Genomic DNA, 6,976 nt, shown 5'->3' with positions numbered 1-6,976 from the left:
TTCTCTGGAATGACCGTGCCAGCGGGAACGAAATGCTCATGCAATGGTTCGCGTTTGGGCTCAGATGACTTATCTTTCATGGATTGAAAGTAGCCAAGGCCACTGTTCCCATTTCTGCTCATGCCATAGATCATTGAAGCCATAAGACTTCTGTCTATGCCCTTTGCAAGGAACTTTTGAAACGCTTTCTCATATTTTGTCTCATACTTAACATCAGATGATGCAAGTTGATCTTCTAGCACATCATTTTTAGCACGAAGAACAGCATTGTCATTAACAAGAATATAGTTTTCATCCATGAGTTCAGAGACTGACTTCTCATGAACTTCTATAGAACTGGTTTTAGCAGCATATTTCTTTTTGAGCTCTTTATGCTTATTTAGCAGAATATCATGTTTCTTCATTATTTCAGATAAAGCAGTTCTTAGCTCAGATAGAGAAAAGTTAGAGAATACCTCATCATCATTCTCAGAGTCTGAATCATCTTCTGAAGCTCCAGCACCTCTGCTAGTGGTAGCCATTAGAGCCTCCACAGCTTCATCTTCTTCTGACTCAGCTTCATCAGAATCAGTTGAATCAAAGGTTATGAGAGCTTTCTTCTTGAAGACTTTTCTTGGTCTCTTATCTTTCTTAAGCTTGGGACAGTCACTTTTGTAATGCCCAGATTCCTTGCACTCGAAGCAAGTGACTTCCTTTCCAGATGACTTCTTTTGACCAGATGAAGATTCATATCTTCCTGAACTTTTCTTTGGTCCTTTGCCTTTGCTATGTCTGTTCTTCCAGAGTTTGCTTAACCTCTTTGTGAAAAGAGACAGCTCTTCATCATCAGACGCATCTGATAGCTCTTCAGATGAATTTTCTTCTTCTGCCTGATATGCTTTTGCTTTGTCAGACTTTGACTTAAGAGCAATAGACTTGTCTTTCTTCTGAGGCTTGTCTCCTTTGAGTTCAATCTCATGGCTTCTGAGATGACTCACGAGCTCTTCTAACTTCAAGGAGTTCAAATTTCTGGAGAGTTTCAGGGCAGTGACAAAAGCTCTCCACTCTTTAGGCAAACTTCTGATAATCTTCTTGACATGATCACCAGTAGAGTAGCCCTTGTTTAGCACTCTGATTCCAGCAATCAGAGTTTGAAACCTTGAGTACATCTCCTCAATGGTTTCACCAGATTCCATCTTAAACTGCTCATATTGTTGTATGAGAGCAAGAGCCTTGGTTTCCTTGACCTCTTCATTTCCTTCATGCGTCATGACCAAGGAGTCAAAGATGGATTTAGCAGTTTCTTTGTCAGAGATCTTCTCATACTCAATATATGATATTGAGCTGAATAGCATGGACTTCGCCTTGTGATGATCCTTGAAACGCTTCTTCTGAGCGTCAGTCATTTCAGAACGAGGGATCTTCACTCCTGAGGCATCTACTGGATCAGTATAGCCTTCAATGACCATATCCCAGAGATCTGGGTCAGTGCCAAGGAAATAACATTCTATTCTATCTTTCCAGTACTCAAACTTTTCACCATCAAAGATTGGTGCTCTGTGTTGATTGTTGTTGTTGTTGTTGTCAGCGGAAGTATTGGCTTGGGCCATTGCTTGTTTTTCACACAAGGTTCTGGATCACTGAACACTGTTAGGTGTTAAAATCAGAACCGGAGCTCTGATGCCAATTGAAGGTGTGAAAAACACTGGAAAGGGGGGGTTTGAATAGAGTTTTTGAATCTCGGGTAAACTTTTCGGCTTTTTCAAAACTCAAAGATAAAAACTAAGTACTGAATGATAGAAAGTAAAGCACACGAGTATTTTATCCTGGTTCACTTGAGATAAAAGCTCAAGCTAATCCAGTCCACCTGTGAAGGTGATTTCTTCCTTCTTCTGATGAAGGCAATCCACTAAAATCAATGAATGTTACAACTGCACTTTGCAATCTGCTAAGTGACTAACAGTACACTGATTTTCTCACTAGTATCCTCTTAAGAAGCTGATCTACCGATCCTCTTAAGACTAGCTAAATACTGAATCAACCTTGATTCAGTCCTCTCAAGATCCGACCAACCTTGGTCTCTTGATGAACTTTACAATATGATGTAAAAGGTTTCGGGTTTACAACAAGTGCTTCTAACAAGCGAATAGTAAACTCAGAAGTTTAAGAACAGTGAAGAAATAATGCTAAGAAAATGGTTTGTATATGTTGAATATTTTCAGCAGAGTTTCTTCGTCTCTTTCCTCTTTCTTCAGCCTTTATATACTCCAACACTTGTGATGTAGCCGTTGCTAGGGTTTTATCCGTTGGAGTGGCAATTCTGTAATATCAGACTGCTAGGCTGTACAAGGTAGGTGGCGGACAGACTGAGACTTGTACGACGTTGTACTGTGATAGCGACCTGTCCTTTCACCAGTTGACTTGTGATGAAGGAGCTTTAGATGAACGTTGATGAAGCTTCTGATCATCGTCAGATTGAAGCTTGGAGTCTTCTGACCATGCAACTTCTGCTTCTGAACGAGTTCCTCAGAACTTCTGATCGTTAGAGCTAGAATAGCCTGGGTCTTCAGAACCAACTTCTTGCAAGTCTTCAGAACTTGAGTCTTCTGCTTCTGGACCGTTCCACTGGAACATCTGGTCTTCAGAACTTCTGACTTGAGTTCTTCAGATCTTCTTGCGAGCTTCCATCTTCAGAGCTTCTGAAGTATTTGCCACTGTTCAGAACCAACATGATAGATTAAATAGCTCTCTTTTTAGTAACCCTTGGTTCTTCTTCTTCTGAACGAATAGGCTTGGGTCAGATTCAGAACATGTTTGTCACAACTTAAAAAGACAAACGTTAGGGTACCACAATTGTTCATCATCACAAACCTTAATTGTAATCATCAAAACATAGAGATGAAACCACTGATCAAACCTTGATCTTACATGTGCGAGTCCGTATGTTCAACCCGATGGGTTGGATCGACTTGACATGCCTAATTGTTGGGATCATCTTTTGAGCATGACATTGCATTGGCACGCCATGCACCTAACTATATTTGTTGATGTGTTGAAGATCCAATTGTCATTTGTGATTTGATGTTGATAAACATCGTTATATATCTTGATGATTTAATGTTGATAACTTGCTAAGTATATACCTTAAGATAGGAAACTGAGAACCTATATAAGTATATACCCCCTTTATCACATGTTGTTTGTATATCTATTGTATTCCGTGAGTTGACCCTAGCGCCTTGGCTTTGGTTGCATGTTTGTGTTTGGGCGGTCGGCCTGCTGCCAGGCGTCCGTCAGTCGATTCGTGATGATTCGTCACTCGAGGAGGACCAGGAGCGTAATGACTATTACTGAAGCTTTCGACGAGGACCCGGACTGAATGCATGACCAGATGAGGGTCGATGATGGAAGTATAGGGTATGGGTGTTTAGAGCCTACTAAGGTTGGGTGTTAGTGTCATAGCTCTGATTCGTCATTTGTACTTTTGGGACAAGGTAGTTTCCGACAGATTGCTTTTCGGTGTGGTTCTCCGTAGATGGGAATCGCATGGAGTAGTCGGATGTAGGAAGTCTTTTTTGAGGCCGTTTTTGGACTGACTTACTTTCTTGGAAGACTGTATTTATAAAACTCATGACTCTATCTATGGGTCACACTTGTTTGCCGTTGGGCAATACCTTTAGTTACTTGATGTTACTTTCCGTCACTTGAGGACACTCGTGACGATATTTTTAGTTGCAGCGAGGGCTGTGCTTGTATTGTATATTAATCGCTGTTAATCGCGATTGGGTTCAGTCTTTATTTCGACAAGTCTTTTTATTTGAAGAAAACAAAAAAAAATACCTGCTTTTCCGCTTCATTTTATTTTTGAGTTACTAAAGTGACACCCGAAAATCGGGGTGTTACAAGAATCATGAGAAAAAGATATGTCCCTTCAAGCCATGCTAGGGATGTAAAATTTAAACTTCAAAAACTTACCCAAGGCAGCAAGAGTGTTGAGGAGTATTACAAGGAACTTGAGGTGCTTATGTTGCAAGCCAATCTTGAGGAGGATGAAGAGGTAACCATGATTCGATTTATTAATGGTTTATCTAATGATGTTAGAGATATTTTAGAACTTCAGGAATATGTAGACATGGAGGAATTGCTGCACAAGGCCACTAAAGTTGAGCAACAACTCAAAAGGAAAGGGCTTGCCAGGAAGAGTTCTACCAATTCCAATTCATCTTGGAGAGACAGAATGAAGAATGAAGGGTTGAGCACCCTTAGCAAACCAGCCACCAAACCACAAGCTTCAGCTTCTTCAAAACCTCTTGAACAACCATCCAAAAAGAGTAAAGAGGTCAAGTGCTTCAAATGCCAAGGTATGGGACATTATGCTTATGAATGTGCCTCCAAAAAGACCAAGATTCTTAAGGATGATGGAGACTACACCAGTGAGTCCGAAGGAGAACAAAGTGAAGAAGAAGATGAGGCACCCATGAATGGTGAACTATTGATGATCCGGAGGATGCTTGGTAGCCAACAAAATCCAAAGAGAGAATATCTTTCACACAAGATGTTCTGTCAATGGGATGATTTGCTTGATGATTGTTGATGGCGAAAGTTGTACTAATGTGGCTAGTGAAAGAATGGTGAAGAGAACCTGGTAACAAAACCACATCCTTGGCCATACAAACTTCAATGGCTCAGTCACCATGGACAAATACAAGTAAGTAAGCAAGTTGAAGTTGACTTTTCCATTGGCAAATACAGGGATGAGGTTCTTTGTGATGTTGTTCCCATGGAGGCTAGTCACATACTGTTGGGAAGGCCATGACAATATGACACCAACACTGATCATAATGGAAGCACCAACAAGATCTCATTTCGACATGATGGCCATAAAATTTCTCTCCAACCTTTGAGCCCTAGGGAGGTGCGTGAGGATCAAAAGAAAATGAGAGAAAAGATTGAACAAGAGAGAAAAGAAAAGAGTGAGACACTTGAGAGAGAGCAAAAAGAAAAGAGTGAAATACTCGAGAGAAAAGAAATTTGTTTGATAAAAAAGAGAGAGGTGAAAAGGATGAATTGCATGGTGCATGTTATTTTTCAAAAATTGATTTGAAAAGCGGTTACAATCAAAGAAGGATTAAAGAAGGGGATGAATGGAAAACTGCCTTCAAAACTAAATATGGTTTGTATGAATGGTTGGTTATGCCATTTGGTTTAACTAATGCACCTAGTACTTTCATGAGACTAATGAACCATGTTTTGAGGGAATTCATTGGGAAATTTGTGGTTGTGTACTTTGATGACATTTTGGTCTATAGCACTAGTCTTGAACTGCATGTTGAGCACTTAAAATCTGTTTTGAGTATGCTTAGAAAGGAACAACTGTTTGCCAATCTTGAGAAATGCACTTTTTGCACTGACCATGTTGTATTTCTTGGTTTTGTTGTGAGTTCGAAAGGAGTGCAGGTTGATGAGAAAAAGATCAAAGCCATTCAAGAGTGGCCCACTCCTAAATCCGTGGGTGATGTAAGAAGTTTTCATGGCTTGGCCAGTTTCTACAGGAGGTTTGTTAAGGACTTTAGTACCTTGGCAGCACCCCTAAATGAAGTGGTGAAAAAGAATGTGGGATTTCATTGGGGAAAGAATCAAGAAGAGACCTTTGCTGCCCTAAAGCATAAGTGAAGGTATGAAAAACGGTAGAAAGGGGGGTTTGAATAACGTTTTCAGAATAAAACTTCCACCTTAAAGATTTTGGCTAATCTTTCGAGAATAAATAAAGTGCTTAAGATAAGAGATAGAAAAGCACACAAGGATTTTATCCTGGTTCACTTGATGAATCACTCAAGCTAATCCAGTCCACCCGCTAAGGTGATTTCTTCCTTCTTAGAATGAAGGCAATCCACTAATCAGATACTTGTTACAACTGCACTTGAAACCTGTAAGACCTGGATTTGCAGAACAAGTTAATTTCCGACTCACGCGTAGAATCAGTGTAAGCGTGACAGGGGCTTGCTGTTTGAGAAAGATTAATGAAGAAGAAAGTTCAGGAATTTCTTGAGGAATGTTGCGTAGTCGCTGTAGGAATCAGTGCGAGTCGTCTGCACACCTGCCTTATGGCGAGCGTGTCCAGAATAGGCTAATTTCGCTTTTAGAGCAACGTATTAAGTAAGATTTCAAATCCTTGGAAAATTTAAAGATTCTCTTTATTTTTCCTTCGACCAGCGTTTCATTTCGGAACCCTGGACTGTACGCACGATAGTATTCACTTTTCGGAAGTCCGACGACGCTAATTTCTTTGCTTCGAAACCCTAAATTCATGCGCTGGATGAATTCGGGATTTCTAATGAAGTTTCCGTCCGCTTTACCAGATTTGTTTCGACATTTCCAATCTTTCTTCAGAACAAAGTTTTGTCGTCTGACCATCACAGCAAAAAGTAGTTTTTCAGGACAGATTAACTTACACCGCTTTTGGGATTTTAGATATCGTTTTTCCCAAATGTCAGAGATTTGTTTTGAGTTCTAGAATTCTGACGCCAGAATCTCTCTTAGAATTCATCGGTGAACATGCTGCAAAAATCAGAATCGCGAAATTTTCATTTTCCCGCGATTTCACCTGCCTATAAATAGCTCAAAAATTCAAAATATCCTCCATTCCAAACACTTGAGGCCGCGGGTTTGAAGGGGAGAGAGGGAGAAGATTTTTTCGCCGAAACTCGACCGATCTTCGCGCAGTTCGTTCCTACTTCAAGGTACCGAGGTAACTAGCTTGATTCTTACCTCTGATCACTGTTTCTATTGCGTTTCTTTAGTCGTTTCTGTGCTCATAGTTTCGAGCTTTTCGTAAAACTGTCCATTTTTCTTGATTTTTCGCTTGGGGTTTGTTCTCTACGTGCCCAAGAGCCTAAAACCTCCGTCAGTATTCGCCGATTGTGATCGAGTTGTCAAGGATCTGAAAAACTGGTTCAAAACCCTTTTTGTCGCACATTTCGAAACTTTACTGTCGAAA

Source organism: Lotus japonicus, chromosome 2 (assembly GCF_012489685.1).
Source record: "Lotus japonicus ecotype B-129 chromosome 2, LjGifu_v1.2".
NCBI lineage: Eukaryota > Viridiplantae > Streptophyta > Magnoliopsida > Fabales > Fabaceae > Lotus > Lotus japonicus.
The sequence above is the reverse complement of the archived record's forward strand: the minus strand, read 5'-3'. Positions refer to the sequence as shown.